Source organism: Saccostrea cucullata, unplaced genomic scaffold (genome assembly GCF_032062105.1).
Source record: "Saccostrea cucullata isolate Sc308-1 unplaced genomic scaffold, CSIRO_AGI_Scuc_v1 ctg2993, whole genome shotgun sequence".
Lineage (NCBI taxonomy): Eukaryota > Metazoa > Mollusca > Bivalvia > Ostreida > Ostreidae > Saccostrea > Saccostrea cuccullata.
The window spans coordinates 25,181-37,354 of NW_026933845.1; the positions used below are offsets into that span (position 1 = coordinate 25,181).

General features: G+C 36.5%; 1 long non-coding RNA gene across 1 annotated transcript; it reads left to right on the forward strand.

Annotated features, from left to right (window-relative positions):
* Positions 1-8,593: 8,593 nt before the first annotated feature.
* On the forward strand, positions 8,594-11,631 carry LOC134239490 (uncharacterized). The gene is made up of 4 exons (XR_009986229.1): positions 8,594-8,864; positions 10,759-10,834; positions 11,140-11,279; positions 11,567-11,631. It is a non-coding gene; the product is annotated as an uncharacterized LOC134239490 (long non-coding RNA).
* Positions 11,632-12,174: the final 543 nt, after the last annotated feature.

The following is a 12,174-nucleotide window of genomic DNA, read 5'->3' on the forward strand; positions in this document are numbered from 1 at the left end:
TTTCGGTTTAGGCCAATTTGAAAGCCAAGGAAAATTTAGAAAAGAAGTACGATGCTTATAAATATATATAGTCTCGGTGTGTCATATATATATTGATCCTCAGTACTATTCCTTATTAAATAGGTAAGCCACACAAGGAGAATATTGACAGTGACGTGATTTCTATATATAGATTTGTTGACGGGAAGGGAAAACTGGTTCTCGCACAAAAGAACAAGCTTACAATTAGATTCTGCAAAAAATGAATGAAGAGTGGTCAACGCTAATTTTATGTTAATTTTTTAGTCTGTAATTGGATTTATTAAATTAATTCCTGTCAAACTTTAATGATTAGCTGCTTTTAAATGAATGATAATTATTGTTGATAATTCCGTATTGTGTTAAAAAAAATAAAGTTCAAGGAAAGTATTTGAATTTAAGTAAATTGTAAACACCCAGAACCGCAAAGATCGCTAGAATGAAATTTCACCAAAAATAGCCTTGGGTGCTCTCGCAGACGTCCATGCTTTCCATATTATACTGCGGCAAAAAGAAACTGCGTACTTTACTGTGGAGTTTGCTGAATAAGTCATTTGGGAACTTCAGGTGTAATGATCCATATATTCATTGCATTAAAATATCTCCCTTTCTGTTTTATTTCTTTGACATTATTGATACCAAAGAGATGACATTTCAGGCTTTCTGGAAAGCCAAACTTGTTGAATATTGTTTTTACTACCATAATAGGATTTTTTTTCATGTACATGTTGCTTATTTCCTTTTACTGTTGCAGTGATGTAGATTTCTGCCATTTTTTTGGATTAAAAAAGCCATAAATTGGAATATCTTTTAGAGGAGAAGAAGATTTTTGATTTGAGTTTTGTTCTTTGTCCCTCGTCAATCATTTCGGTGCCCCCCCCCCCCCCCCCCACCCCTTTTCGTTTTTCAAAAATAGTTTAGAATGTTATGTTTATTTTTATAGCAATGAAAAATCTTAATTATTGATATTTTTAAGGGAATCAAATCAAAAGTTTGAAAATATAAAGTATCATCAAATTATTAGGTAGCTTCACGTTATTTTACGATTTTACGTTATGAAAATCCATGCAGTTACGCACTTGTACACTGTACGGCAAAGTAAATATGCCGTCTTTGTTATGCGATATTTTATACATTTATACACAAAAATATATGCCATGTTATACATCAAATGAAAGAGAAAGAAAAACTCTACAACAATCAATAAAAAACTGAAAATGTCAAAATTCTTCGTGAAGGCTATGTCAAGAGGTCATAGATGTGCGTATGGATAAACGTTTTTAGACCTAAAGATGGACAGGTAACTCTCATTTTAGTCACATTTCTCTGTTTTCAGGAGTTGTCTCCCCTTGAAAAGATCAATAATGGCGGATAAACAATATGGCATGCAGTCTGGTCATCAACAGACAGTTTTGACACCCGTGTTACCCGTATTTCTACCAATCACCACTGTAACCTTTGCTGTGTTCATCAAACAGGTAAGAAAAACAAGATTTTTCATTCAAATAATTTTGATGAGCTAAATAATAAAGGATACAACATTTTTACATGTACAGACTCTCTCATATAAGAAAATGTCACATTTTACACATTACAGTAATACATTTATGATTCACATGTTCACATTTTCCCCAATTATACACAGTTGAAAATAATGAATGCACAATGAACCAGAAAAACAATTATTACATGTAATACAGTTCACAAAATATATTTTAAATACAAATTTTAAACATTTGAAATGCATGTAGGGTAAACTGGGGTAATTACCCCGACATATCATCAATCCCCCCCCCCCCCCCTTTACAGTCTTACAACTTCCTTTTTAATTTTGGATCTGTCAATGATTTACTGTAAGTTTCTTTAGATTTTTTTTATCGTACAGTGATATCTTTTAGATCTGTGTACGTAGTATTTTCTTTGAGATTTATATTTTAACAGTTTTTGTTTAATTTTAAAATAATTTTGTCTATTTTGTTGTTGTTTTAGATGATGGACCTCTCTACTTCCTTTTACAACAGGTGCCCCTACAGATTCACAAAGTTCCAGTGTTGAGTTTCCATGACCCCTATTCAGTGAGTGCACAATTTCATGTATTCTGTTTTCAAAATTTCTACTGCGTACTTGTAATACATTTCGGATTTGATTTTGAATATGCCCTATTTACAGATTCAGATTTGTGTGTGCATGCAAGTATGATATTCGATTCTATCAAGATTAATTTGTCCAACAGTCAAATTTATACAGTCTTTCAACAAAACATTTGTCTTTTTCTGTCATATTTAATTCAAAGTCACTGGGCAACACTGAAGATTTCCACTTATTGCTTTTCAGTCCACGACAGGAAAAGGAAAAGAGTTGACAGGACTTTCCGCACTGTCCCTGGTAGCAGTTTATGAGGGAACCAACTGCAGTAAACATAGCACGCTTCATCAAAGGTAAGTTGCCGGAGTAGTGTTTGTAGCAATTCTCGTACTCTGTCCTGCATCGAAGATTCAGGTCCAAGGCAAATCTTCTCTGCATGGATTCTCTTATGGCCTTGGTTTTTCCCGAAAACATATGACAGCTGAATGGAGCCTTAGCAGTCTGTTTTCTTTGAGAGTCAAAGAAGTGACGCAAGTCCTTAAGGTTTTCAATCACATGTCCTTGTTTTTCAGATGCACCGGATGCAGCAGCACTGTCTCCATCACTAGTGAAATGGGATATGACTAGTGGCCGGTCATCACTTTGTAACTCACCAACACAATTAGCGGCCCATCTCTTCTCGTCTCCAATGGTGGTCTCCGGAGGAATGGTTGCAGTGCAGTCTTCATGTCCTGGGCAGGTAACTCCTTTCCTTTGCTTAATAGGTGTGCACCTTTCTTACATAGTTTATTACCACAGAAAACTGCTACCACATTCTTCCTCTGGGTTCACTTTTGGTATACGTCACTGGGGTGGCAGCTTGGAATGGGGTTTTCCCAATAGCACTGAAGGTGGCATTATTGTTCCGAGCAAAGAGACGTAGGTGAATGCCATCGTGTCAATAAAACATTGTTTTTTTTTCACGTGATATACATGTACATGTACATACTTTTAGCAGATAGTTTATATGTCCTTGGTTTTATACAACAGGAGAAGGTGTGCAATTAATATTTAACCCCTCAATATAATCAGAAAGTGATTTAGGTACATGCTAACGTCAAAGTGTTTGTACAGTATTCGAAGCAACTACTAATCATCTAAAACAACAGTTACTCCAATATTAAATGTGAGCATGGAGCAATGTCTTTAGAATATAATCTTCCAATTTCTGTCAAATAAAGTGATAAAGAAGCTCTACAGTTTTTCCGGTGACAAGTTAACTTTTGTGCAGTAAACCGACGAAACCACGTGTCGCCATTGAATCGTAAACACGTAGTAGACTGTCATGCTTTGGGACGCTTTCATTTGATTGAGAACGGGCGTGACAAAAACATTGTCACGTGTAAATAATCGCCTTCTATATAAGGTAGTGGTCTCGACCTGTTTAAAAAATCATGCCTTTATTGATTGTTTACATCTCGTTCAAAGTACTGATCTTGACGCCATTTTGAAACACAGGTCCTAGGGTCATGACCTTAGTGGAAATTACATAATACAGACCCAAAAATTCCAAATCGGACATATGTGACTTTTGTTAACTTTATATAAATAATGCGTGCCATAGCATTGTTAACTTTACATAAATAATGCGTGCCGTAACACCAATACACTTGAGATAAGACGTAAAAAAAAAATCAAATATTTTCTTTGAAATTCTTAACATATGCAGTAATAAAGGTGCACGACTCTAGGACCGTAACAAATTTAGGGCCTCCGACAATACATATATAAGTGGGCTGAGGCTGTTGCAACCATTGTTTACAACCTTGTTTGAGGTGTTTATTGTGACGTCACAATGCCGCTGCACGCGCACTGACCCTCCAGTGAATACAGCGTCAAACCCAGTGAATACATAGTGTTTTGAACTGTTTGTGCTTGTATAGATTATATAGGAACTATACATAGACAATATTATGTGATATCTCCATATCGCATCACTGTTAAGGAGAGAAATCAACGTGAAATAGATGTGCAAAACACGGGGCCTTTTCAAAACTGAATTTATTTTTATTAAGCTGTTTTATTAGCACAGAACTTAAATACTTATGGAAATCGCATAGTATGTAGTCCACTCTGTACTGTATGAAGTTTAGTACGTCCTATCAATGAACAGTCACATGAAAAAGGCAAAGTTTGTGTACTGAATGCAAGTCAATAACAAATGTCAGTATCATAAGGGCCTACCTCATAAATAGTTTAAATTAAAAATTCAAGCTAGTAATTATTTCTGCATACTTTGTACTTTCTGTTAAGGAAAATATCCTTTATTTATATTCGAAAAATGGTTAAGATCTATCTAGTGTATGCCCTTGGGAAAGATGATTTAATGAGGCATAACAGTGTTTAATATGCCTATTAACCTTTACACAAAAGCATGGCAAAATTAATTAAATGTATTCTCTCTATAATAATTAATAATCAAACTAAACAAAGGTTAAATACATTGGTATTAATAGCCTATTTAAAACCTGAAAATAATATTCTGTTTAATAATAAAATGCATATTTATGCCCCGCCATGAATATGGCTGGGGCATATAGTGTTTGTCATATCCGTCTTCCGTCCTTCTGTCCTTCCGTCATACTTTACATTTAGCTCTGTTTAAAGCTAAGTTTCAAAGAATCTATCCAAAATATTTTCATCAAACTTCATATGCTGATAGATATTGATGAGAGCTATGCAACTGCATCTACATTTTTTGACCTTGACCTTTCCTTTGACCTTGACCCCACTTCTTAGAGTTTAGCTCGGTTTTAAACATACCATTCAAGATGGTGTTATCAAACTTCACATGTTGATACAAACTTGCACGGATGATGCATATAGGGATGAACACTACCAGACTTGCTTCGGATGCTGGATCTGACCTACATTTTCCAGATGAGTGACCAGGTAAAATTTTTTGGAGCAGGTCCATTCCTAAGGAACATTAAAGCTGAACACGACTCGTAAATAGGCATACGCCATTTTCGATAGCATTATTTACGATACATCAATACTGTGGTATACTCGTCGCATTCGTTACACCTGACTGCTTTATTGTCACGGGTATCGGTGTCGAATGGCGACCCGTGTTCGTGCTGGTTATCTTGCATTACCTTTGTTTATATTTTATTGCAGTTACGTTTATCTAGTATGTTGTTTTTATACTGCACTGACTTATACAACTATAATTGTAAATTTATTTGGTATCTTGCTTTCCTGCATAAGACGAAGTATTACATTATTATTATCGCTACCTAGTCCTGTATAGCAAACATCCGTCTACCTCGGTGTCGACTGATTACACTGAACAGTGACTAACTTCTGCCCTATTTATAGGGGTCTGCAAAGTAGCGAGACTTGGGAACAAAAATGGCGGACACATTCCTTTTACGAATCGTATTCAGCTTTAAGCCCTACTTGGACCAAACTTGCATGGATGATGCATTCATAGATGGACACTACCAGACTTGCTTTGGATGCTGGATCTGACCTACATTTTCATTCCCTAGTAATTATAAGCCCTACCTGAACCAAACTTGCATGGATGATGCATCTAGGGATGGACACAACCAGACTTGCTTCAGATGCTGGATCTGACCTATATTTTCATTCCCAAGTAACTATAAGCCCTACCTGAACCAAACTTGCATGGATTATGCATCTAGGGATGAACACTACCAGACTTGCTTCGCATGCTGGATCTGACCTATATTTTCATTCTCTAGTAATTATAAGCCCTACCTGAACCAAACTTGCATGGATGATGCAGCTAGGGATGGACACTACCAGATTTGCTTCAGATGCTGGATCTGACCTATATTTTCCAAACAAGCAGTTCAGCTCTATCACTATTCAAGATATTCTGATCAAATTTTATGCACATACAAATTTTCATGTTGTTTTACTAATATATCCTCGGCGGGGCATTCATGTCCTATGGACATATTTCTAGTTCAATTTTCATTCATTGTAAAAAAAATTCTTCAATCTGTCTATATGAAATATGTCATTTTTACCAAAATAACATCAGGTAAAAATGATGACATGGTGACAAGTTCATCACGAACAATGATATGTGTATAACCATAGCTGAGTGGGATTTAATGAGCAACTCTTATAAGTTTTATTGTTGTTTATTATGAAGATACAGTTTAAAGTTGCAAATTATTTTATTTTCTGGTATTATGAGGAATACATATTTTTGTGTGAATTGTCACAGAAAACTTTTCCCGTATAAATAAGGCCCCGCCCTCTTTTTTTCAGCCTTATCAATGCTGCAATTTTTCCATTCTTTTAGAGTCAAAGAAGTGATGTAATTCTTTGACGTTTTCATTCATGTGTCCTAAATGTTTTTCAGATGCACCAGATGCAGAGGCACTGTCTCCATCACTGGTGAAATGGGATATGACTAGTGGACGGCCATCACTTTGTAACTCACCAACACAATTAGCGGCCTTATAATCTCTTTAATTCTCATCTCCAATGGTGGTCTCCGGAGGAATGGTTGCAGTGCAGTTTTGGTGCCCTGGGGAGGTAACTTCACTTCATTTGCTTCATAGGTGTGCGCCTTTTTTGGATAGTGTATTCCGACAGAATACTTCCACAACAATTTTCCTCTGAGTTACATTTTCACTGAAAGTACATGTCACTTGGGTGGCAGCTTGGAATTTGGTTTATCCAATGGCTTTGAAGGTGACATTAATGTACCGAGCATATACTTACACTCTTATGGGGGAGGGTATTATTAGTTACAAAGTCTTTTAGTGAGTGTGACAGGGTATAGGATGATACCTGGTTAGTAAATTTCATACCTGGCGAGGCGGAGGGGAGTATCATCCCATACCCTGTCACTAAAAGACTATGTAACAAATTTACCCCACCAATGAAACATTTACGTTTTATCTGTGGTTTATAAATGATTTTCTCTGCTAAATGCTTCATCACGCTTATACTGTGCCTATTATGATGTCACCCCGTACGAAACAGTCCGGGCGGCTTAGACACGGCTCAGGCACGGATTCCTTCTCCAGAAACCCATGCTTTAGCATTCCGTGCTCCTATGTAAAGTATGTATGGAAAGCCGTGCCTAAAAGTGGTCGAGGCACGGACACGGCACGGGATATTGGCCGAAATATTTAAATGAGATCACACGGTTTTACAAAACCCGTGTCAGAAAGCCGTGCTTGTTTCCATATATGGATTCACGGATTATGTAAACCCGTGTCTGAAACCCGTGTCCTTTGCAATATATGGAGACACGGTTTTTCGGAAACCCGTGTCAAAAAAGCCGTGCCGTGTACCATATAAGGAGTCACGGGATCTGTGCATTTGTTTAGATCTAGGTCATGGCCTTTAGAGAGTCTCCTGATGTAACTGTGGATGCAAAAATGGTGACCGAAACCAAACTAATTCACATTGCTTTACATTAATGCTTATAGATTTTGAATTTCAAAAGTTAAAAATCTTATGTGAATGTGCCCATTTACTTTCTGTTATAGATTAAATTTATCAGTTACAATCCATGCTAGTTTTTAACTATGATTTTAATGATAATGTACAATATTCAATTGTAATTTAATCTAGTAGCTAAGTCTGCACAATCTGAGAAAGAATTTACTTTAAATAAAACTTTCACTAGCACAGTGATGTCACATAAAATATATATATACTATAAAAGATTAGTGAAAGTCCAACTAAAGTCATTCAAATAAACCTAAACTATTTCATCATGTTCATTGTCAACATCGCAATACAGGAAGATCATGAAAATTGAAAAATTGACTTACTTATAGTTCAAAAGTGAAGAAATTATCCCAGACTGACATAAATACAATTCCAACTGACATCTATTTAGTTAAATATCCTTTAAATAGAGCAAAAAGACACATTGACTTAGCTCATGACCATGAATCCCTCCAATTTAATATTCAAATAAAGGAAGTTATGATTGAGCATGCTCAGTAAAAAGCCGTGAGATATAAATAAATAGTTTAAAGCAAAACCCGCCTGAGTTAAAAACTGTCTCCCTGGGACATGGATTCTGTGTCTCCACACGGATTTCTGTGAGTGAGGATTCCTCACTTTCAGACACGGAAACCGTGTCCGTGTCTTGGACATGCAGAACCCGTGCAGCTTTTTAAAAACCCGTGCGGATTCCGTGTCTTAGCCGTGCCCAAGCCGTGCCTATTCCGCCTCAAACTTTCGTACGGGACGTCATGTTTGTTACGTAATACAGCGACCGGGTATAGATATACAACTGACCGGGTATAGATTTGCAACTGACCGTGTATAAGTAATCCACCGCTTTCACGTGACAGACTTTAACCAATCGTAAGCCAGGATTTCACAGAAAAATCAACGGAGGTGGGGTAACAAGTAGTCCACATTTTTCATTGAGTCCTTGAATGTTCGGCCTTATTTTCTTCATATTTTAGCGATAATTTGAACCACTTTGTTGCAGGTCTGTTGGTGGTTGATGCTGGTTCAATATTTGCACCAAGAAGCATACCATGCATACCCTCTGTTGTAAGACTGGTACCCAGGTGACCAACAGCCATGGCCGCATTCAGCTGTGCAGCTCTTCATCCCCTGCCAGATCTTCTCACCTCTTTGTAGTTTTTCTCGGTGACTGGTATAGTGGCACTTCTTACATCGGATGGAAAGGATCCATGCCAGGCCTCTTTTTTCCTTCCCATGCTGATTCCAGTTGAGTAGACCATCACAGTCTGGAAACTTATGTGAGTGTTCTTTAAATGCATTTTTCCAGATTTAGCATTCTTTTCTTGGTGAAGTACTTTGTATAATTTCCAGGGATATGCCTTTGTCGTACAATCTTCATCTCATGTGCACTGCCTCGGCTCTTCAATAAATATCTATAACTGCAAACATTCCATTTTTAGCTCACCTGAGCCGAAGGCTCAAGTGAGCTTTTCTGATCACATTTTGTCTGGTGTCCGTCTGTCTGTCTGTCTGTCTGTAAACTTTTCACATTTTCGACTTCTCAAGAACTGCTGGGCCAATTTCAACCAAACTTGCCACAAAGTGTCCTTGGGTGAAGGGGATTCAAGTTTGTTCAAATGAAGGGCCACGCCCTCATTCAAGGGGAGATAATTGGGAATAAATGAAAATTTGGTGGCATATTTTAAAAATCTTCTCAAGAACCACTGTGCCAGGAAAGATGAAACTTATGGGGAAACATCCTCAGGTAGTGTAGATTTAAGTTTGTTCAAATCATGACCTCTGGGGGTAGGGCGGGGCCAAAATGGCCGACCAAACTTTTACATAGAAATATATAGGAAAATTCTTTAAAAATCTTCTTCTCAAGAATGACAAAGCCATAATTCATCATATTTATATGGGAGCATGCTCAGGTAGTGTAGATTCAAGTTTTTTTTACAAATCATGACCCCCGGGGGTAGGGTGGGGACAAAATGGCCAACCAAACTTTTACATAGAAATATATAGGAATATTCTTTAAAAATCTTCTTCCCAAGAATGACAAAGCCATAATTCATCATATTTATATGGAAGCATGCTCAGGTAGTGTAGATTCAAGTTTGTTCAAATCATGACCCCCAGGGGTAGGGCGGGGCCAAAATGGCCGACCAAACTTTTACATAGAAATAGATAGGAAAATTCTTTAAAAATCTTCTTCTCAAGAATGACAAAGCCATAATTCATCATATATATATGGAAGCATGCTCAGGTAGTGTAGTTTCAAGTTTGTTCAAATCATGACACCCCCCCCCCGGGGTAGGGCGGGGCCCAAAATGGCCGACCAAACTTTTACATAGAAATATATAGGAAAATTCTTTATTTATGACAAAGCCATAATTGATCATATTTATATGGAAGCATGCTCAGGTAGTGTAGTTTCAAGTTTGTTCAAATCATGACCCCTGGGGGTAGGGTGGGGCCAAAATGGCCGACCAAACTTTTACATAGAAATATATAGGAAAATTCTTTAAACATCTTCTCAAGAATGACAAAGCCATAATTGATCATATTTATATGGAAGATTGCTCAAGTAGTGTAGATTCAATTTTTTTCAAATCATGACCCACAGGGGTAGGGCAGGGCCGAAATGGCCGACCAAAGTTTTTAAAGATATATATAGGAAAATTCTTTAAAAATTATTTTCTAAAAAACAGCAAATCCATGATTGGTCATGGGACTACTTTTGGATTTAAACTTTACAATAAAAAGCCATTTTATACTTTTTCCTACCCTTAGTGCTAAGGTGAGCGATGTGGCCCATGGGCCTCTTGTTTCTTTGGTGACCTAATTCGATTCTCTATTGAGAAACGATCAGTCGTATTTTAGGGCTGCTAACTACACGTAGCAGAATAGAAATAAAGTCCTTGTTTTTGTGAATGATGCAGAATAACCTCCTCGGTCTCAAAATGCCTCGGCTTTTATCTTTCAAACAACATTTCTTGACCTCGGAGGTTATTCTGCAACATTCACGAAAACGCGGACTTTATTTCTTAAACATTATGATGCTTTAAAGCTCAATTTCAATGGAAAAATATAACAATTTATTTTTCAATTTTTGGCAAAATTTTTAGTATTAAATTTGTGTACTAGAAATATCATAAATGTAGCAGAATTAAAGGGAACTCTTTTTTTCAGGTGTGCATGATACAACTTCCTAGATGGTGTGTAGGATGTTTATCAACATGTGAAACCCATGTGTATTTCAGGGATGGTATGTTTATACTGTCAATTTTCTTTCTTAAAAGCCACATGAGACATTTATTATGCCCCCCTTCGAAGAAGGGAGGGCATATAGCTTTGCTGCTGTTGGTCTGTCTGTCAGTACACTTAGTTTCTGTTCATATTCTTTGCAACCATTGCACATACTGAAATGAAATTTGGTATACAGATATATCACATGAATATCTAGGTCAAGTTGTGTTTTGGATACGAACGGAAGACCTTAATTACTTCCTTGTGTGAGAACTAAAAAGGAGCAGATATCTCTCATTTTGACTACAATTTCTCTGATTTCAGGAGTAGTTTCCCCTGTTAAAGATCAATAATTCACAACATACAATGCGGCATGCAGTCTGGTCATCAATGGAGAGTTTTGACACCTGTATACCTGTATTCTACCAGTCATCTTTGTAGCCTTTGTTGTGTTCATCAGACAGGTAAGAAAAAGAGTTAATAAAATTAAATCAATTAAGCTATGTAGTGATATATAGTGAAATTATTTCTTTGTTTGAGACATAAATGCAATCTTGTAGCACCCTCCCTTGGGAATTTGGCAAAATCCCTGATCCTTGTAAACCTGGAATTTGCTTATATGGAAGATTCATATTAAAACTTTGAATTTCAAATTGACCTTTGATATACTGTAGATCATATATGAATTATTTTTCAAAAAAACATTAAAATGATTCTTAAGCTTTTTTCAAGGTTCTTTTTATCATTTCAGGCTTTAGGTGAAAGTGGTCTGTCACTGAGTCAACAATTAGTTTAGCCAATAGTTGGTGCTATTCACAAGCAGAAAAATATACATGAAGCCAGCATTCATCATGTTTGATCTTAAACTACCAGACTACCAGGTAATATGTTTATTAATGATCCTTATTTTGGCAAAAAGTGTTGTTTCTGTCTCGGTCTATCATTAACATTAGCTAATTTATTTACTTTGTATTTGAAATACAATTGTCATGTATAGTAAAAAAAAATTATTTGAATTTTTCTAGTCTTAAAACATTCTTGTAGGTAAAATGGGGATGTTTCTATCATTATCATTATATATACCCTGAAAACTTGTACTTTAAATATACATAAAGTATCATAGTAAAAATATTATAGGATTCATTGTATTTCTATAGTGTTGGACAACTGGAGCCTTGCCTAGTATTACTCAAACGTGAGCTATGGGGATAGAGTCCAGAGATATTTTCCCTATGGATGTGTTTCAAAGAATTCTGATGGACCTTGGAGCAGTGTCAGTTATGGGAGATAATTTCACTACTTGTGTTTTTCCAAAAGTTTCCATGTGACCTAGAGATTGACTTAGGACATTTTTTTTGC